Here is a 23,192-nt window from a genome sequence, read left to right as displayed (position 1 = left end):
GCCACCTTCTCACTGTGTCCTCCCATGGCAGAGAGAAATGAAGCTCTGGTCTCCCTTCCTCTTTTTGTAAGGGTGCTAATCCCACCACGGGGGCTCCACCCACATGACCGCATCTAAACCTCATTACTTCCCAAGGCTCCACCTGCTAATATCATCGCAATGGGGTTAAGGTTTCTACATATGAATTGTGGGGGGACACAAACATTCAGTCTATAAGACTCATGCTTCCCAAACTTGTTCACATCATGGAACACATACAAAACGACATAGTATTTGTCCCGCTTGCCAGGATAAACTAGGAAGGATTTGAAATATCGGAGGAGGCTCTGGTTGGCCAGATATGACTGACTTTGCAGCTCTAGCTGCCACCATGCCTCTCCGAGGGGATCAACAAGCATCCCACGTAGTTTGGCAAACTAAACACTGGACACAAGCACAAACTCTTCGGAACACAAAGAGACTCAACCTTTGTAATCACTGCCTCTGACTCATTTTGGATCTTTCACAGACAGTTAAACTGATATTTTCTGTAAAACACTAGTGTGGAAAGGCATTTTCTAGGAAGTTGATCAATAACCACTGCAGAAAAGGTGAGGGTATATAAAAAATTATGCTGGAAGGTACAGTACAAATTCCAAATGAGTCCACTTTAGAAAACAGCAGATCAGATAGTTGATTTTGGTTAAAGAGATTGTTTCTCAATGCTTATAGTTTCACAGCTCTTTAGGTGTCACAATGAATGCTAAGGAAGTATAAAAAGAAATCACCATTTCTTCCTGAAACATGATAGTTTTGGACAACTTCAGTAATTATCAATAGTTTATCTTCCTACATATAAGTTGAAACGTTTTTCTGAAAGTAGGGGAAAAAAAACTTTTCCCCCCAGAGGAGTATAGCTCCTAACACAACATCAGATTCTTTTGTACTCAGTTGGGGCCAAAATAAACTACTTGGAAAATGAAGGTGTCTTTTCCTGGAGCTTTTCCTCATCTTTTACTTTCTTCAGTACAGACTGGGACAATGGTTAAGAAAAAGAGGCTTGTGGTGCCAGGGTGATCATCTTGGTCACCACACCCTGGAAATAATTTTAAAATACCCACGTCTCAGGCACTGAGATGCAGGAAGAAAGTGTTGAACTTTCCATCTCATTGTTATTTGCGTTCTGGAGCTCGTTAATTTCTCTCACAGAATGTAGACTCTTCCCTGGTGCTGATTACACATAAAGTAGATCTTATATTGCTGTCTAGAAAACAGGCACATCAAGACTTCACCATGTCTCATTTCAGACGGCTTCATGTATTCACAGCACCAAATATCCCCAAAAGTAATTCAAGAACCTGTTGAATTTGACCAGATCCTTCAAGTACAGTCTAGTACCCATTTTCTCCTACTATAAAGCATATCAGGAAACACAAGTGTGTGAGTGTAACTTTATTATAAGACCAAACTTGCGTTTGTTTTCATTTAATTTTTTAAAACATAAGTCATATACATGTATAGGTACTTCATAATACATTATTCGTAACAAATTTGTTGTAACACATTTCATGATTGACACACGCCAGTATTTATTACTGACAATTAAAGTCATTGGTATAAATTATGCATTTATTCACTCATCCAACAAACATTAATTGAGCACCTACTATGTGCTGGGGCAGTGGTAGATACAGGAGACCACAGATGAATAAAACAATGTGTCTCCTTCCAAATGTTACAATCTATTAACGTGAGCTACTGGGCTTCTTTCTAGCTAGCTTTGGGCATCAGGTATGAATGAGTAATAATTCATTGGGGCAGTAGATAGGAGACAAGAAAATGCTGTGAACTGACTTATTAAAATAAATAAATAAACAAAAAAAAACCCCAAATCTGAGTGCTGTCTCATTTTAGCTTCCCTCAAAGAAAGGAGTCTGAGATAGGACTGGCTTGGGTGCAGGTAGCAATTTGGAGGGTGACCTCAGAGGCAGGAGTGAAGGAGTGGTGGGAGTGAGTCAGAGAAGACGAAGCAATAATAAGGCCCTGTCAGTGAGGCCACCAGTTTGGCAACAGAGGCGCGATTGTACCAGGATCTCTGAGACCTGTCCAGAATGCCTCCAGAGGTAACCGTCTGAAAGCAACGGAGGGCTGGGACATTTTCTCTGCAGTGCTAGTTCTCCTCTGGTTGAGACTCAGCCCCAGGACATTAAGCTGCCAACCACCCTTCCCAAACCAATGTAGATTTATTGAGCACTCTCAACACGGGAAAGGGTCCTGGGGGCAGAATGCAGAAAAGCACTCTTGAGGTGGGAGTCTGGGCTAAGGGAGAACTGCTTCCGGATGTAGTTGAAATCAGAGGTGAGTTTAGGGATTATGGCACAGTGCCAGACACATTTGCTGGAGTTGCCTATAAAGAATCCTGCGGGCTGGAGCATAGGTGCTGTGCAATCGGATCTAGCAGCCCTAGAGGTGGTCAGGGGAAAGCCAGGACTGACATCTTTTTTACTACATTATATTACACATAAGGTGTCTCTGATTCCTGCAAGAAGTCAAACGTTGGGCCTGTAAATCCTAACACTGTCCAGCTAAGACACAGAAAAATGGTGATTTTCTAATCGCCCTACCTGATTCTGTGACTATGATGTCAAGAACGGACTATTAGCAGTTCTTACGAAAATCCTGACACTCATTCACCAATTATCCTCTAATGTTGATATGTATTGATCTCCCTGTATTTCAGGAAACCTTTGAAGAGCTTGAGGGAGCTTTTCCAAAAATGGTGATGCATTTTTGCATTATTTTGGCCTGACTGATGCTATTGAAAAATTCCCTCACATTCTGAATTCATGGCAATAATATCTGTGTTGTAGTTGGTTTGTATTTTTTTGTTTTGTATTAAAGTAGAGGAGAAATAGGAATAACTTAAGGATTGCACCTAAACGTATTAAGCTTGAAGGCTTTCAACACAAATGAGATTTATAGAAAGTTACTAAGACCTTTAGCGCCTATAAACATTTCATCAGTGCTGACAATATCTCCTGTAGCTCATCCTGCCCAAGCAGTTCCTGTGTTGCTCTATGGATGAAGGTGAACTTATTTTGTAATTCACCAAGCAGTGTGGGAGTTTTGTGGAAAATTTTGGTTTGGGGACAAGAGCATAAGGTTAAACAATAGATACTTTACTGGTTACAGGAGAAGAACTGATAAACTCCTCATTGCCTTATTACGCTGTATAAAGAAAACAACTGTATCCCTAATCCCTAAAAAATGCGGTGAAAGTGGTGGTGGGTAGGTTATGGCGCCTGATATGAATATTGAACATATGTGTCTTCCCTTTCACAGTGAGTGGGCAAGTCTTTAAAAAAATTTCTGAAAAAAAAAAATAAAAAGGAAAGAAGGAAAGAAGGAAGGGAGGGAAGAAGGGAGGAAGGGCCCCAGGAACCATTTAACCTCTGTCAATGTGTCCATCCTGAGACATCAAGTCCAAGGACACAGAAACCAAATGCTAATATTTACTAAACTCTTTCCATCTTACGTCCCACTTCCGTTTTCTTTTGTGCTCTTTCTTCCCCTTTCCTTCCTCCCTATTTCCTTGATCTCTACTTCAGTCTTTATCCCATTTGCTCTCATTTTCCTCACCCCCACTAGTCAGGCCATAATCTGTTCATCCCGAATAAGGCTTCAGTGACGGAAAAGAAAGGGCCGCAAACAAAGCCTTCTTGCAAGACTGGGACTCCTGAGAGTGCTGGATGGTGAATGGGTCAAAGCCCGAGGAGGGAGAGAGGTCTTACAGCTCTGAGGCTCTTAACCCACCAAGCCATTAGGCTTCCGCAGGCTGGATAGCCGCATCAAGCCTCAGGACTTCAAAGCTTTCATGGGCTGACAAGGACCTGTGAATTTCAAACTTTCTAACCAATTACAATCACAAAGAGCTCAGGACAATAATCAGTGAGCAAAATGAAACTGCTGGAGTGAAGCAGCCCTGGGCAGGTTTCACTCTTGTGGCTGCCACACAATGTGCAGCTGGGACTCTGCTTCAGTCAGTAAATAAAAATACATTATAAAACACAAACATGCACAATGGGTCCCTCTTGATGTCTTGTTCCCAGTAGTGGGGTATGTAGGAGCCCTGTCCTGCATTTAGCCCATTAATTTCTAAAAGTGTTAATTAAAAACTTTTGATGCTGGTTTGAATGGAAAATATCTCAAAGAGTGTTTCCTTTATTGAAACACCAAGTTCCAAGTCTTGGATTATTAGGTTAAGCTCTGTCAGCAGTGAGACCAACATAAACGCTTTTCGTGCTATCTGCTTTGACAAAATAAATAATAACAATAATAATGTCAAATAGATGAAAAGGAAGAAGAGAAACTGTTTAGGTTGAAATTCTTATTTCAACGTACATATTTTTTAAAGGACTAAATTGAAAATCTGGGTCCCTGAATGTAGAACATATGATTTTTAAAAAGTCTTTTTTTTTCAACTCCTTACAGAACATTCAAATCACCCAATGTTCCAGGACCTGAATTTTTTATATTTTAAAATGGAGAAGGCTGCTTAAAATAAGTGAATCAGCTGCTAAGTGATTTCTCTCTGTCTCTTCCCCTACTCTCTTTTTCTAAAGGCTGAAAAAAAATGCTTAAAATGGTATGTGCAATTGATACGTGCTGCTTAAGAAGCTTAATATGATTACTGAGGACTCAGACTTTCTATTTAAAAATAAGATAGCTAGGGCAACAGAAACTATGAGTTGTGAGTATTCATTTTTTGGGAAGTGTGAGAAATATTCCTAAACATTTAATCCACTAAGCAAGTAAGGAGTGCAAAGAAGTTATTCACAGATTTCTTTGTCCTCCTGGAAACCTAGGGAAACCTGGGAAATCTAGAGAGCAATGTAGTATGTAAGGCGATAGTGTCACAGATGCTGGGCAGGAAGCGAACAAATGAAAAATCCATCTCTGCAATCCAACACTTTTGTGAAGTACTAAGCAAACCACCAAAACGTTCTGATTGGATTCTAAGACTGTTTTTCCAATTTTATTTTATTTTTAATTTATTTTTTTTATAGTTGACATACAATATTGTATTAGTTTCAGAAGTACAACATAGTGCTTTGACATTTATATACCTTAGGATGTGATCACCATGATAAGTCTAGTAACCATCTGTCACCATACAAAGTTATTATGATATTATTTACTACATCCCTGTGACTTTTTTTAAATAATTTTGAAGTTTGTACCTCTTATTACCCATCACCTTTTTCAGCCACCCCTCACCTACCTCTCCTCTAGCAACTATGAGTTTGTTCTCTGTATGAGCCTGTTTCTGTTTTGTTTTCTTTGTTCATTTATTTTATCTTTTAGATTCCACATATAAGTGAAATCATACGGTATCTGTATTCTCTGACTTATTTCACTTAGCATAATACCCTCTAGGTCCATCTAGGTTGTGGCAAATGGTAACATTTCATTCTTTTCTAAGGCTGAGCAATATTCATTATATATACCCCATCTTCTTTTATATCACATTCATCTATCGATGGGCACTTTGGTTGCTTCCATATGTTGGCTACTGTAATAATGTGGCAATGAACACAGGGGTACATACGTCTTTTTGAATTAGTACTTTCATTTTCTTGGGATAAATATCCAGAAGTAGAATCTTGGGTTGTATGGTAGTTCTATTTTCATTTTTTGAGGAAGCTCCATACTGTTTTCCATAGTGGCTGCACCAATTTGCAATCCCACCAACTATGCACTAGGGTTCACTTTTCTCCACATCCTTGTCAACACTTATGATTTGTTGACGTTTTGATACTATCTATTCTGACAAGTGTGAGGTGATGCCTAATTGTGGTTCTGATTTGCATTTCCCTGATGATTAGTGATGTTGAGCATCTTTTCATACGTCTGTTGGTCATCTGTATGTCTTCTTTGGAAAAATGTCAATTCAGATCTTCTGCCCAGTTTTTAATCAATTTGTTTTTCGATGTTGAGAAGCATGAGTTCATTATTTATTTTGGATGTTAACCCTTTATCAGATATATCATTTACAAATATCTTCTCCCATTTAGTAGGTTCTCTTTTTGTTTGATGATGGTTTCCTTCACTGTGCAAAAGATTTTTAGTTTGATGTAGTCCCATTTGCCTATTTTTTCTTGTTGACCTTGCCCAGGAAGACATATCCAAAAAAAAAAAAAAAAAAAAAAAATTATTGCTAAGACTTATGTTAAAGAGTTTACTGCCTACTGTATTTCCCCGAAAATAAGACCTAGCTGGACAATCAGCTCTAATGCATCTTTTGGAGCAAAAATTTACTATAAGACCCAGTCTTATAGTAAAATAAGACCGGGTCTTATATAATGTAATAAATAATATAATATCAGGTATAATATAATACCGGGTCTTATATTAATTTTTGCTCCAAAAGATGCATTAGAGATGATTGTCCAGCTAGGTCTTATTTTTGGGGAGACATGTTATGTTTTCTTCTAGGAATTTGATGGTTCAGTTCTTACATTTAAGTCTTTAATCTATTTTGAGTTTATTTTTGTATATGGTGTAGGAAAGTGATCCAGTTTTATTTTTTTTGCATGTATCTGACCAGTTTTCCCAACACCATTAATTGTAGAGAATATCATTTCCCCATTGTATATTTTTGCCACCTTTATAGTAGATTAATAGACCATGTAAGTGTGGGTTTATTTCTGTGCTCTTTATTCTGTTCTATTGATTTGTGCCTGGTTTGTGCTAGTACCATACTGTTTTGATTATTATAGCTTTGTAGTATAGTTTGAAATAAGGAAATGTGATACCTTCAACTTTGTTCTTTCTCAAGATTGCTTTGGCTATTCATGGTTTTTTGTGGTTTCATACCAATTTTAGGATTATTTGTTCTAATTCTGTGAAAAATGTCTTTGGTATTTAGATAGCGATTGCAGTGAATCTATAGATTGCTTTGGGTATTACATGTTTTAACATATTAATCCTTCCAATCCATTAACATGGTATATCCTTCCATTCATTTGTGCCATCTTCAATTTCTTTCATCAGTATCTTATTGTTTTCAGAGTACAGGTCTTTTACCTCCTTGCTTAAATTTATTCCTAGATATTTTATTCTTTTTGATGGACTTGTAAATGGAATTGCAAGTGAATTTCTCTTTGTGATAGTTTATTATTTGTATATAGAAACACAACAGACTGTATATATTAATTTTGTATTCTGCAACTGTATTAAATTCATTTATCAGTTCTAATTTTTTTTGTGTGGAGTCTTTTGGGTTTTCTATATATAATATCATGCCATCTGCAAATAGTGACAATTTTACTTCCTCTTTTCCAATTTGGATGCCTTTTACTTCTTTTTCTTTTCTAATTGCTGTGACTATGATTTCCAAAACTATGTTAATATAAGTGGTAAGAATGGGCATCCTTGTCTTGTTCCTAATCTTACAGGAGAAGCTTTCAGCTTTTCATCAGTAAGAACGATGTTAGCTTTGGGTTTGCCATACATACCTTTTGTGGTTTGCTGTTTTTCTTTAGTGTTATGTTTGGGCACCTTTCTCTTTACTTTTTGTATATCTTTTGTAGGTTTTAGTTTGTGGTTACCATGAGGTTCTCTATCTATCTATCTATCTATCTATCTATCTATCTATCTATCTATCTATCTATCTACCTACCTACCTATCTACCTACCTACCTACCTACCTACCTACCTACCTACCTACCTACCTACCTACCTAATCAGTCTCATTTAAGCTGTTAGGTAAGTTCTAAAATACTACCTTTTTACTCCCTCTTCCACACTTCACATTTTGATGTCATAGTTTAGATCTTTTTGTTTTGTTTTCTCCTAACTACTTATTGTAGTATAGTTGATTTTGCTGCTTTTGTCTTTTACAGATAAAGTTTCATACTAGCTTTCTAAGTAGCTGATCCATTGCCTTTATTAGTGAGATTTTTTTTTTTTTTCTTTTGTATGTTTTCTTATTTCTGGTTATGGCCTTTTCTTTTCGGCTTAAAGACCCTTTAACAATTCTTATAAAGCCTATTTAGTGGTGATAAACTCCTTCAGTTTTTGCTTGCCTAGAAGAAAACTCTTTATCTTTTCTTCGATTCTAAACGATAGCTTTACAAGGTAAGAGTATGAGAGGTTGCAGATTCTTTCCATTCAGTACTTTAAATATATCTGGACTGAAAAGTTTTGCTGAGAAATCAACTGAGGGCTTTATGGAGTTTCTCTTGTATGTGACTAGGTGTTTTCCTCTTATTGCCTGCAAGAGTCTCTCTTTATTTTTAACTTTTTCTATTTTAATTATAATATGTCTTGGTGTGGATCTCTTTGGGTTCAACTTGTGTGGGACTCTCTGTGCTTCTTGGACCTAAATGTCTATTTCCTTCCCCAGCTTAGGAAAGTTTTCAGCCATTATTTTTTCAAATAGGTTTTCTCTCTCTCTCTCCCTTCTTTTTCTGAAAAGCCTATAAGGCAAATGTTAGTATGCTTGATGTTGTCATCAAGTTCCCTTAAACAATCCTTGTATTTTAAAATTCTTTCTGTTGTTCTGATTAGGTGACTGCCACTATTCTGTCTTCCAGGTTGATAATCCATTCTACTCTATTAATTAATTTGGTGTTGATTCCCTCTAGTATATTTTTTTCACTTCAGTTATTGTATTCTTCAGCTCTGGTTGGCTCTTTTTTTAACACTTTGTTAAAGTTTTCACTGTGGTCCTCTATTCTTCTTCCAAGATAAGCATCCTTTGATGTGCATCCTTGACTATTACTTTGAATTCTTTATCAGGGAAATTACTTATCTCCATTTAAGTTTTGTTCTTTTGGGGGGTGGGGGTTGCTCTTTCATTTGGAACATATTCCTGTATCTCTTCATTTTGTTTGCCTTTTTCTGTTTGTTTCTATGAATCAAATGAAACAGCTTCCTTTCCTGATCTGAAAGGAGTGGTGTTGTGTAGGAGCAACCTCTGTGTAGACTGCATATATTGGGTTGTTCTGGCAGGCTGCTGGAGCTGAAACAGGCATTTGCAGTGAGAAGGGTGCCCTCGTCTGCCATCTGACTGGGTCTTGGGTGGGTGACAGGTGTGGTAGCCCAGGGTGTGTGACTCCAGGGGCATCTTGGCAAGCCAGCTGGCAGAATCTAGGGCAGACACGAGCTGAGGTGTCCCAGGGCATGTGGCTCTGGGATCTCTGTGGCAGGCCAGCTGGCCATGATTAGGGCAAGTGCTGGCCTCATGGCCAGAGCACACTGTGGTGGCCTTGCAAGCTGGATAGAGCACTTGGGCCAAACTCCTACTTGCATTTATAGGTGGAAGGTGAATGTAAACAATGGTGCTCCCGGGCACCTGTGATCCTAGAGTGTTTCTGTAGATCAAGAGAGTTCTCTCATGCTCACCTGTTTGGCAGATCCTTTGGGCTTTGCAAATGGATCTTTCTCATGTATAGTCAAAGTGTCCTTTATTTTTATTTCTTAAATTATTTTTTGAGTTATAGTTGACATACAATATGATGTTTCAGGTGTAAAAGTGTAAAACATAGTGATTACACACTTAGAATACCTTACAAAGTGATCACCATGATAAGTCTAGTAATCATGTGCTGGGCACTCTTACATTGCTGTTTTATCACTGTTCCTCAGGGCAGGCAAGTCTGTGCAGGGCTCCCTCAGTGATATCCCTCATAATGAAGGCTGCCGCATAGGGTATCTCTTACCTTTCTCTATGTGGCCACTCTCTCGTTTGTTGTACATCAGCCCTCAGTTGTTCAGGAGGAATTGATCTATATGTAGGTACATATTAGGTGTGTCTGCAGGAGGAAGTGAGTTCAGAGTCTTCCTACACGACTATCTTGGACCCACCTCTTTCCAATTTTACTTTAATCATTCTCCACTCTTGTACAGGGGCCTGAAGCCTTGGACACTCAGTTTGTGAGATCCTAACAATTCATCTCACAGACACCCTTTTCTCTTTTATGTTTTAATACAGCTAACTTTCTGTACCTCCCACCCCTGTTTATTCATGCTGTCTGAAACATCATCTAATTCCTTGAAAGACCACAAGACTCTTTTTTTTGACCCTGAAGGTCTTCATCACTCTTATTCTTGTTTTGATCTATACATCTCAAAACAGGTTGAAATACTCCATAAAGGCTAAGAATTTAGGCAACTGTCCTTTCTTTCTCTCCCCAATCACAGTCTGCACTGACAGCAACCTCTTGCGACAGTCTGCAACGGGCTTCCCAGATGGATGTGACACGACAGTGATCTTTCAACAGCAACAACAATAACAACAATCACAATCACAATAACAAAAAACCTTCACTGTAAAGCACATAAGAGAAATATGTCGAGCAATAGAACTAAAACCCCCAAAGGGAAATAGACCTGAGCAAACCACAACGGTGAGTCTATTTGTTCACAAAACTGATGAGTTTTCCCTGGAGGAAATGGATCGGTGATATTGTCTATAACTGACTAGTAAATGTAAATTAACTAACAGATATGTAGCAAATGAGTAGATTTAAAGATGACTTCCATCTGAAATGATTTTTTGTTTTGTTTCTAGAGACCAAGTTTTTTGTTAAACTTAATCCTTACTCCCTTCCCGCTCCAGCAGCAAAAACATCTGGTTGGTTTTAGATTCCCCTTGGATTTCTAACTTCAAAGGGAATTATAAAGAATAACAAATTCATGTACCGGCACTAAAAAAAAAAAAAGTTAAAGCAGCAGGAGAGAATGGTAAAATTGTCCTTATTTGACTGCTAGTGACAGGCGCCACAGGCAGAACTACGAGAAAAGACAAAGGCAAGATCACCGGTTGACAACCAGACTTCCTGGAAGGGATGGAGCTTTGGCTACATGCAAATATGCACAGGGCCCTTAGCGACATGTAAGGAGATTTGTCCTTGCTTAAATGAACAAAGAAAGTAAAATGAGTTAGAAGGTTTAAAAAGAAATGGATTCACATTTACCTGTCACATAGTAAGCATCAACAAAAGTTTGTTTAAAGAATGACCTGGAGAAAATCTTAAAGATTCACTTATTCTCTGGGGTTTCTATTTGATCTTCAGAAAACTGTGTGAGTTCTGATTCTACTCAGGGATGGATAAGCCATGCCAGAAATAACTCAGGCTTCGAAGAATCCACTAGACCAATCATGTTCAACTAAAAGATTAAAAGACCCCATGTCCAAGGGTCTCTAAAGTAGTCTCTGTCTTTTCCTTGCTATGGATCCTTATTATCAAAGGATGGCCAGAAATCAAAGTCCTCCAGGAGTAGAGACATCGGGTTTGAATAAAATATTGATATTTATATTTGTTCTAAGTTGTGCTTGACATCTCTTTATAGAACTGGATTTATCTTTCTCCTCTGTCATTTTCCTAGCAAAACGAAAACACCCTTCTTAGAGTGCAGCTCTTGATGTAATCACACATTAGAAAATGAGAACAGTTAGAGAAAGTACAACTTTGCCATTGTAATTACCTCTTACAAACAGCCTTTCCTCTTTCCTGTTTCATGTGCAATGCGGAAAGCAACAACAATAAAAATAAACAAAGACATGATTAACCAATCAACTTGTTTGTAGACAAAGAGCAAGTAAGAGTTAAGGGCTAAAATGTCTTTAAATAATGAATTACAAAAGTCTTTAAACTTAGTATTCAGAGGTTACAGATCCCCACACCACAAATACATAGTTGATTCACAAAGTGGCCATCAAAAACCCAGAAAGCAAATTACTTTTGACCAAAAAGTGTACATCAACAGCACATTAAGAATATTTCATAGAGTAGGATAGAACAAATAGAACCAATTCTCTATGGAAGCTAGCAAGGTCGACTAATAGAGCAGTTCATTAGTCAAAAGAGAAGACCATATTCAGTGCACGTTCTTTATATCAGAGCTTTTACACAATCCCTAGTGAAGGGGGACAAAAATGAAAACTTTTCCTTAGCATTTCCAGTGTAAAAGTACGGAGCTGGCTGCAAAATCATCTCCTTGAATATCTTTGCCATGAGTGAGGGTTTCACCTTCCCTTGTAACTGTAGGTGAAACAGAGTCACCAATCATCTCAGTAAGAGAATGCCAAAATCCCCATCCTTATGATAATTTTGCATGATGGTGTGTTACACAGCCAATAAAATTTATCCAGAAAATATGCCAACTTTATGAAACATACATCTGATGACATGAACAAACCATTTTTCTCTTTTGCAACTATCTGTGTCTTCAGGTCTAAAATGAAAATCTAGGCTTGATGGAGGTATTTGTAAAGGATTCCCTGCCCTATATAAGTAGAATCATCCAACCATGATTCTGAACTTTAACTAGGCGGAAGGAGGTAGAAGATATGGAATATGAGTTTATTCCAAGAAATGTTGTTTTATAGCTTGAGGATACATACGGTCACAAATGTAACAACAACTGAACAAACACCAGACCCAAAGACTAAACATAAGGAAATGCCACAACAAACATACCAAGAGACAAATACTATCATTATAATAATTATTATGGCTATTATCATGACGAGGCATTGATAGTTCACTTGGACATAATACAGAATACATTAGCTAGAAAGAACCATGGGTGAATTTATTATTCTCTTTAAAGGCAGTTCATATCCTATATGACATAATCTACATAATCCAATACCAACAGGTCAGAAAAGGATGCAGTAAGAAGTGAAGACTTACACTTTTATTTCAGTTGTTGTGTTATCAATATCAATCTTAAAATAATGATGAAAAGGCTAGCTGTTTTAAAATATGTGTATTATGGGTTGTGGTAAGTTATCCCTGCAGCTTTAACATAGTATAGTGGCTAATTCCCACGTAGGAATTTCTTGGAATACCTGCCCCAGTGCCAAGCCATTAGATTCATTCCCGACCTTTTGAGGACATTTTAATGATGGTAATGCCAGGCCAAGGGTAAAGGAGAAACAGAGTTGATCAGTAGACTGTGGGGAAAAATGAAATGGAAAAAAAAAAGAGAGTTTCTATTGCTTATACTATCCATTCTGGCCAATTTTACAGATGTTTTCTGTTTGCTTGGGGTAGTTTATTGCTTATGTTATTTCTTTTCTTTCTTTTTTCCCCCCCATGTGCTTGCTTCTACCAACTTTGGCTGAAAATATTTTGTATGTGTCTGTACTGTAAACTCTCGTATTTTTCTACAGATTTATTATGGTGGAGAAGCTCCTTTTTTTTTTTTTTTCCTTCCCCAAGGGATAGGCACATCAATATTCTAGCTACTCACTTTCGAGGCCAATGGAAAATGTGTTCCTAAGATTGAATAGACCTGAGTAACACATAAATTCAGTTTATACTGATGCAGTATGTTACAGTTACTCACATCCTGAATTTCTGATGAGTGGAACACACCTGTTGGATGACACGCTGCTACTGAATAGTCACTGGCCTGCAATTCAAACACAGAGGCAGGACAAACCCTAACTGTAGGTGCTCTATGGAGAGCCTAATTTGTGCGGCACATTCCTCATTTGTGGAGCTCTGAATGTAAAGGATCTAGTGTAGCCATGAAGAGCTGGCTCACAGAGCGTTCTTCAAATATTCTTAGAATAAACTAGAGCAAAACATACAGGCACATAGGGAGGGCCCTCTGTCTTGCAACAGGCCACCTCCCTCTACTCCCACTTCCCAAACATAGTGCTTTTTAAAACAAACAAACAAAAAATTCCGATTATTCATATATAATTCCTCCTTTTTCAGATTTCATAAATTCTTACTTAGGAAGAAATCTTCCATGTCGGCCACGAATTCTTTAAAAATTATACACTTTTAAATCCAGTGTTACATTTGGTTTAAGTAGGTTCACCATAGCTATCTATTAGGTTGGTGCAAACATAATTGTGGTTTAAAAGGTTAAAAATAATTGCAAAAACCACAATTACTTTTGCACCAACCTAACAGTATGGGTTGGGTAAGCCATATTGGACTTCCAAGTAGTCAATGTTTTCCTTTCACCTCAGATACAGAATTGTTTATAACATGACATATATCTAATAATGAGTAAAATTAATACTGCATAAATCTAGCATGTAAATTATCATCCTCAATTTGAGGCCAGTAGAGAAAGTATCCCCTTCCCCCAAAAAATAATAGTTCTTCCAGGAAACCTGGCCAAATCTGTGAGATGTCTTTCTAGTCAACCAAACTGCCCTTTAGCTTACAGATGTGCCTAAGAACATTATGAAACACACTGATAAGATTTTATGATCAATTGTTACATGTTAGAAAACCTGATGGCAGTATACTCAGAAGAAGATACTCCTATATACAATGAGTAGAACTATTTTTCTGAATGTTTTTTAATATTAACATACAAAAGAGTCCTGATGGGCCTGAAATATTGGTGGACTAACTGTTATGATGTCTGGGGTTTGCTTCAAAGTAACATGGCAATAGCTCGGGAAAATGATAGGTCAAAGTTAATCATTGTGCAAGCTGGGTGATGGGTATATTGGAGTTCAATGTAGTAATATGTCTACATTAATGTATTTTCAATTTTTCATAATAAAAGTTTGAAAAATATATACTGATTTGAACTTTCATTTGTTTGCTCATTATTTATTGATTGATTCATTTACTCTTCATATGCAAATTATTGTGGAAATGTAAACAGTAAAAAAAAAGAAAAAAGAAAAAAGGACAAAAAAACCAAAGAACAAAACAATGCTCTTTTTGGACATGTAGGTTAAGTAAGCTATTCCTGTTCCTGAATAATATGTATTTCTTTAAAATGATGTTTATAAAGACTATATAATTACATGTAGAATTCTTAGGTTAAATTTTGAAAGCAGAACACAAAATTATATAGAAAGTATGATTACAGCATGTTTTAAAAAATATGTCTTCAGGGGAAAATGAGAGTAAGGAAATATATCAAATGGTTATTAATGATTGGATTTAAATTATAGAAATAATTACTTTAATTTTTCTTCATTTTACTCCTATGTGTTTTTTCAAATTATTTTTAATGAGCATGTATCATTTTAAAATGAAAATAAATATTTATTCATTAGTGGATAAGATGCGCTCTGCTTTCCCAAGGAGCTTTTCATTTACTAAAACAGAGAAACTGCAAACATACAGCATTGCCCTGCTACTTTAAATCTTTATACCTACAAGGGAAATACACCCACAGGAAAAGAAATGTCAATACAGACTTTATCTGATCATAGAAACATAAAGAGCTTTCTGTGTGTTGGATAGAAACATGGGAGGAACTGGCTTCTTTGCAAGCCAGAAAGAGTGTGAAATTCAGGCCATTTTGTGATGAGATCATTTTGCAATGAATGCAAGGGGAGCCACAATTTAAAGTTACCAAATAAGCCTGTTCCTTGAGCTCCTGATGCTCACGCAGATATGAGTTTCTCCTTCAGCAGCATAACAAGTAAAGCATGGGAGTGGGAGTGGGGAGGGAGTGGAGTTGTAATCCTAAGGCTTGTGGTCTTCACTAGCAAGACGGGTATGTTCACAGGAGCAGAGATACATGTGCAGCAGAATTCGAGACAAAAATACAGTGACAACCAGGGACTATGTGCAACGGATATGAAAAGTCCCTGTTAGAAAGCTATCATTATCCCAAGAGATTATTTTCCTCATTTTATGCACATTCATATACAGTGAAGTCGAAAGTATAACTTTTAAAGGTTTGGATGAATATGAAGTTCATGACTAAACAGGCCTGGCGGTAGCCAGGCAGAATCTCGTCAGTTGCCAGACAAGTCACCCTTTCCCTGCTCCTGCGTCTCCAGTATATTTGCCAATGCTGAATATGCAGGCCAACCTCTAGCAAACTCAGCTCTTTCCGGCTGTCTGACTTGATGCTCTACCTATATACTTTCAGTCCTGACCTGCACCCTCTTCCCGACCACTGAAATCTCAAGATTTCTAGAAGGCACAACAGCAACCTTTTGGAAATGATCAATTCTCCGTAAAAGACACACAGACCTCAGAGTTTCAAACGTATGCTCGCTTGCAGCCCTGGTCCTGGACCTCCTACAGAGCTGGTAAAGGATTTGGGGAAGGATTTCACGTTCCTAAATAACATGGTTCCCTTCTGTTCGTGGGTGTACATATTTGATTTCAAGTGGTCATATTTGATTTCAAGATTGATCCAAATGAAGCAAGTATATTTTAAATTGGCAGCATGTCATCAAATTATAAAAGGTAGTTCAAAGCATCACAAAATATGTTTGGAGGATTTTGTGTTTGTTTAATGCCAAAGCATCTAATGTTCCATATGGGCAATGTCAGTCCCCAACTTCACTATATCACCCTTTCTTGTCCACAGAGGTGTCACTTTTGGAAATATATATGTATTCTTGGAGAGTCTTCCAAACAAATCTTTTGAATACTTCTACCCACGCGTGGCAAAATCATTGTAAAATGTTTGTTGAAATCTGTGATAATAGGTTCTTCGGATCACAGTTTCTTACCATTCTAAAATGATGGTATTACAAAAATGAACAAATAAATAGGATATGAAATGTATACCCTTCACCAATGTCAAAATATGTTCTGCTCAACTTTTGTACTTGAGATGGTGGACTCTCCATACCTTTAGGTCTAATTCTTTCCAAGGCTGGGAGAAATAACACTTGACTTCTTTTCACCTCAATATTTTGGATTGCCATTTAGAGATTCTGAAAGTTACTTACCAGACAGCAATGTCGAGTGAGGACTATTCAGTTAGTGATGGTGAAACATTCTGAAATGAAAAGAGTACCATAAATGCTAGGTATTTAATAGATGTCTGACAACACGGTAATCATAGAAAATAACCCATTTACTTCTCACTTTGGGACACTGACTTGGTGATACTATATAAAAAGTAACAGATGCTTCCCTTTGAAAATGAAAATACAAGTGTGCACTGAGAAAGCGGCTTTTGGAGCCGCCTGCATGTTTAACTTGAAGGGCTCTAACCAGTTGTGAATGACTGGCTGCCCATTGCTGTAAGTCATTGCAACTTGTGTCGAGAAAGTTATGTCTTATGGTTAATTATCCATGGTCTGTTTTTTAAAGAAATAAACCATTGTGAACCACCAGGATTTGCAGCTCCATTTGAACTTTACTGTACTTCTGATTAAACATTTTGTAAACAAAAACAAACTTTTTTTTCCCCTTGCTTTTGGTTGTTTGTTACTTGTGTTCTAGATATAAATATTGTGGCAATGGTTGGAGAACAAGCTATGGATTATTTACCCCTGGCTGCATGAATTGTGAGTTACTGGCCTTATCCTCCTTCATGAGTATAAATAAATGTATAGTATTATATTCTTAGTCCTGGAAGGCAAATGGAATGAGTGAACTGAAACCTTTTGAAACCAAACCCTTTTATGCTAAGTCACAAAGCAACAAAACAAACCCCAAATTAACATTTAAAAAGCTTCTACTGTGGAGCAACAAAATCCCCAAATATTATATAATCTGCATTTTAAAAATTGCATGCTTAACAAGCAGCAGTTTATCAATAATTCTACATGCTTCTCTTTTTATTGCTTTTATAATTTAGAAGCCATAGGTGGTTTTACCAGAGATCACCTCCCATCCCCAATATTACCAGAATGAGGTCTTGAAAATAACCAGCATAACTAAAGCCAAAATTAGTTTAGAAAGGTCAGGAATTATTGTAGCTAAAAGTAATGAAACACTCACTACTGGGGGTGCCAAAAAATGTATACACATTTTAAGAAAGGAAAAAAACTGTATTAAAATTGTAATACTCAATATACACTGATAACGAAAGATGAATAGAAGTCACGTGCATACATTTTTTTGGCAGTTCTGGTATATTAAAACAAAAACAAAAAACAACAAAAAAAAACTCCATGTAAAATTTGTCTATAGTCATCATCCTAGAACCTATGAAATAAAATGAAGTCTAAAATATAATTGTCCACAGAAAACAAGAAAAGACAAGATCAAAGGACCCTGTGGCAGAACACAATGGGAGTATATTTGAGACCCAGAATCATAAGTACCTAACATTTTTGCATATGAAACTTAATGGGGATCACCAAAGTAGCTAGCCCCCACATTTTTTAAATGACCCAATGGCCCATGCAGCATGGAGGACCTCCATGAAAAATATAAATTTGCTTTTTGCAATTTGCTACTTTTATAAAGACAGAAACAGAATAATAAGGGCTTTCTTATCAAATGGGATGATCTGTCCATTTCTGAAGCTTGGAGCGCTCTGTATCCTATTGTATCTTACTCCTTTATTACTCGCATGGTGTACTGCTTACCTGATTAAGTACTATGAGGGAACAGACATAGCAGTTTCCCTCACCAGTTCACCAAAATATGGTAAAATATCTGTGAAGCAGCTACTATGTGCAGGGGACAACTAGAGTGATTGTGTTTGAGAAGGTAAGTCAGTGACTGAGGTTCTTGTTGCAGCCTTTAAAAGTATCTATTACTACTGCCAACAACAACTAGAAGCAAGGTTGACATAGTTGTGAAGGACTTTTGAAAAATTAGAAAATATTTAAAACTCTCCCTAGCTTATTGCCTGCCCTAGAAATAGAAAGCTTAGGCCTGCCAGCCCTTCCTAACCCTGGATCCCATATAGTAAAAGAAAAAGTGTGAGTAGCCTATATGTTCCTAGGGCCGGGGCTACAATTGAAAATGAGGGGTGAAATGAACTAGTGGGCATCCATTGGACGCTGAAAGGCCAATACTGCCCTAAGTATGGTTCAGAGAGTGTAAAAATTAACCAAGATGAAAATGGAAGTGATTCTGACAAACTGAGGCAGGAAAAAAAGTTCAAAGATGTTTTACTCAAAGATATTTCCCTCTATTTCTTTGGTAACCAGATGCCTTCAACATATTTTTGACAACTAAAAAAACTACTCTGGAGTCCTAATTTTTCTTTTAAAGCCAGGCAACCTGTTTGAAAATCAGGGTATTCTATATGACTTTCTATATACAGAACTACACACCAAAGATAAGTGCTTGGTTACAGATGATTAATCACGTTAAATTCATATTATAAAGAATATACTCTATGTCGTTCAGAATTCATCTTGATAATCAGGGACATATATACAAAATTGCATATGGGAATCCAAACTTAGCTATAACCCATGTAGAGGGATACACAGAAAAAATATACCTGTGAATATGATTTCCTGGCTTTAACCAGTCTTTAAACTAGAATATGCTGAACAATCTTCATTATTTTTCTACAAACAAATTCTTCTGAGCTATAGATTCTTTTTTTAAGAGGAATTTTTTTTTGAGCTACAGATTCTTTTAAGGAAAAAAGCAGAAAGAAAATGTATTTATAAAATACGCATACACACACATACATACATACATATGTATTTTCCACATATACCAGCTTACTCATTATTCATATTAGGACAACCAATGATGTCTCCATGTCATCAGAAATATAGAGACATGACAATCCCAATGATGTTGATTACTCAGTTGTTACAACAGAGAGCAACACATTCAGACAACAAAACCTGAAAAACCAGATGAAATGCTCCTGGCTTTGAGTTTTATCTTTATACACCAGATTTTTCCATACAAAAGGAATCCTAAATTCTAACACATAAGGTAAAGCTAAATAAACTAGGAAATAGCCTGGATCTTTTTGAAAAAGTAAAGGAAAACTCACCTCTTACCTTCAGTAACATCAAATAAACCCATGTCCCATGACCTTACCAACCAGAAGTAACGTATGACCTAAAGGAATGATGCTGATCCCAAATATACTGAGATGAAGTGTCTCAGTAGTTCCTACTCAGATCCATGCTCTCTCCTTCCTACTGTCATCTTTTCTGATTGCATTGAGAACAATCCGAGTTATCACCACCACCCCTCACGCGCCTGATTTAGCTTTCTTGCGGCAGATAACAATGCCTAGTGATGTGCTCTCTACCATTTTGTATCCATGTTACAACCATTTATAGGCAGAAACTAAAAAGGAAGAAAAAAAATAAAGCCCCAAATCCTTCCAACATCCCTCATCAGACTAATGCTTCATTCCCTGAGGATATCAGTCAGTTAAGTGAAACAAAACACTACAACAGGGAAGGAAGACGGATAAACCTCATACAAATCTCACTGTGTTCCCATTTAAGCTGGGAAGAGAGTTACTCCCATGAAAAAGTTGGGGGTGTGGGAAAGGGGTGAAGGGCTACAAAGAGAAAGAGAGAGAGAGAAAAAAATACCTTTTATTATACATTTGAGACGTAAAGGCGGTACAATAAATCAAATGGGTGTTCCAGGGAGTAGTGTAACAGAAAGTTCTAAATGAGAGTTCCAGAAACTACAGGTCCTTACAAGGAACTGCTGCTTAGGGGATGGATCTATAGGAAGTTTGAATTAAGTGTCTCTGCTGTAGCATCTAGATGTTTTCTCTTTCATTATGAGTTTGGAGTTTAAATATACTTTGTCATGAGAAAAAACACAAAACATTAGAGCTTTGTACAACCCCCAAAGAGAAAAAGCAAGAGAAAGACAGGGTTTATATAACCAGCTTTTTACATAAATATTACATCAGGATACATTTCAAATGAAAACACACACACACACACAGCCGTCTTATCCTCTTTCTATTTTAAAATTCATCCCATACTTTAAATTTTGTTGATTTTTCATAAAATAAGTAAAATCCAAGTCAGCATTAAACACCTCAGAATAATTTTAGTCTTATGTTACCTGGAAAATGTACCACATCATGGAGGGTCACAGAAATCCTGTTTTAAAGCCAGTTAAGGCACTGTCAATTATGGGATGTTTTGCTGCAGCCTAGGGCAACTAGAAATGGCCATAGATGTTAACTAACTCCCTTTTCAACAGTCTGAGAAAAGGGAAAAAAAAAACTGTAAGTTTCCCCATCTGTTATTTCCTTTTTTTTTTCTTTTTGGCTGTGGAAAAGTAAAATTATGCAAGAGCTTTTGAATGTAAAGGCTGTGTGTGCTTTTTCCCTTTTTGTCTCTGTGTACCGGTTTTGTGATGTTGCGTAACTGAGTAGGCGGTTAGCGTTTACTATTGATTTACACTATGCCATCTAATGAATTCAGAACACTAAAAAGAAAGGAGTGGGAGGGGGATGGAGGAAAAAGAAAAAGAGAGGAACAGGGAGAGAAAAAAGGAGGCACGGAGGGTAGAAAGAGAAAGAGCTCATTTACAGAAACAATGCCAATGCCTGGAATAGTTTCATTCTTATTCCCTCTAGCTCTGACTTTTGATTATTGTTCGAGTCTCAGAAAAAAAATGGGCTTGAGCTAGTGACCCCAATATTCCAATCTTATTTCTAATGAGGATTACTGGCAGGTGAATGTCTGAAAGTACTAATGTGTCAAATTACTTGATAGCAATTGCACTCAACTGTCAGACTTCTCCATATGCACCTATTTATCATTCTCTCTATGCGTTTGTGACTCTGTGATAGCCAGTGCTATGGCCCAACTAGCTTACCTAGTCACAATTATTATTTGCAAGGTATGCATCAGGCCAAAGAGGAATATGTTCTATTTTACCCATCTCCTTTAAAGGTGTATAAAGAATGCATTTAGAAACCTTTGAAAAGGTCACTATTTTACTTTGGAAGAAAGACACGCCACAAATTATGTGTCTAAACAGAACAGCCCAATAGAGGATAATGAAAGAGAAATGGGTAAAATGAGGAACGGTTCTAAACCGATGAACAATACTTGTGAAAGAAATTTGAATAACTCCTTATATTTTGGCTATGGCGAGCCCTTAAAACTGAACGTTGGATCTTGATGATAACAGCCTTCGGAGGCTGCTCCCTCCATGCTTCCCGCACCGCACAATGAGTTCCAAAGCTTAGGCCAGAAAGTGAGGGTGAAGTCAACGCTGCTGTTAGGCACAGGCCCTTCGAGCTCCTGAGTGACCTCCCATGGCTGAGAAGAACCACTAAGGTGAGGAAGAGAAACAGAAGTGCTCTTTCTTAGCAGCCAGCGAGAGACCAAGGCAGGGGGTCTTCCTGGACGTGGGTTTGTAAATGGAGACTAGGGAAGATCACGGGATCACCCAAAGGAAAGAACAGAAGTCAGCGTTTCATTTCTGATCATCCAACAATCTCTCTTCAGCCATTTTCACTTAGGAAATAGTAAAGATGCCTGTGCCACCCATTTGTCAGGAATGCGTTAATGACCGATGGCTGCGGGCACACAGTTTATACCGACCACCTAGCATAGTGCTTGGCACGGTCCCTGTGCTCAGCAAATATTTGTTGAAGTAGTAAGACGATTATGGGAAAAACATCTCTGCAGGAAAGGTATACTAGAAAAGCCTCAGGAAAATATATTCCAGTGATTCAGAGGGAATCTTAGGCTGCACTTAGGCTGCAGACACAAAACAATGATGTAGAGGAAGTATCAGTTGTTTGAGGGGCAGTTGACTTCAGTTCCATTTTATTAGGAAAAAGCTTAACAAAATTATAACACTGATAACATCAGCAAAGTTTTGTGTTCATTTCCACCCGCCTTTCTGGACTATTTTTCATTTCAGTTGTGGGCACAAAAAAGTCCATTTTAATTTTCATGGACACATTCTAAAGGAAAAGTCATGAGTTATCAACATAATTCATCTTTAAAAAAACACTGAGAAGAATGTAGGCATTTAGTAATGGGAGAGAACATACCTTTTTGTTGAAGGGCAAGGCAGGTTGAGTTTTGATTAGGTTATGCAAATTTAAATTAATGGAAGGGCAACCAAGAATGTACTGATTTCCATTTTCTTGGTTAAACAGGAGGAGTTTTATGAGAAAAAAATTCTGGATTAGAAAATCAGAAATGCCATCTTTCAGTTAATGGGAGAATAAGACCTTCAGAGAAAGAGTTGCAAGTGGAATCTTTCGAAAGTTCCAGTTGAAGATTCAGCTAAAAGCAAGTTCGGCAATGGTAGCCATAGTACTTTTTACAAAGTGGGGCTACCATCTTGTTAACTCATATACAACTAAGCACATACATTTCAGTCAAAACTTTCAAAAAGTTTTGTTTTTTAAACTAGTCAGTGGTATAATCTAACCAATCTCAGCAATTTTCTTCAATAAGCAAGCATCCTGGCAGTATGTCAACAAGGCCTTCCCGAGTGCCTCTTCATTTCATGGATTCTTAAAAGCAGATGAGAACTTGTCTGGCCTCCTTGTTGTATATATGAAGATTCTGAAGCTCAGACGGTAATTTT

At 37.3% G+C, this 23,192-nt stretch overlaps 1 protein-coding gene across 11 annotated transcripts in view; it reads right to left on the bottom strand.

Annotated features, from left to right (window-relative positions):
* Window positions 1–23,192, bottom strand: part of ZBTB20 (zinc finger and BTB domain containing 20) — a 777,577-nt gene that overhangs the window by 350,099 nt on the left and 404,286 nt on the right. For all 11 annotated transcript variants that reach the window (XR_016019692.1, XM_074331585.2, XM_019734851.3 and 8 more), the window contains one exon: window positions 16,673–16,722. The gene's annotated coding sequence lies outside the window, so the exon portion shown is untranslated. The remainder of the gene's footprint in view (window positions 1–16,672; window positions 16,723–23,192) is intronic.

Source organism: Rhinolophus sinicus, chromosome 17 (genome assembly GCF_057876585.1).
Source record: "Rhinolophus sinicus isolate RSI-liver-muscle chromosome 17, RSI-T2T, whole genome shotgun sequence".
NCBI lineage: Eukaryota > Metazoa > Chordata > Mammalia > Chiroptera > Rhinolophidae > Rhinolophus > Rhinolophus sinicus.
The sequence above is the reverse complement of the archived record's forward strand: the minus strand, read 5'-3'. Positions and strand labels throughout refer to the sequence as shown.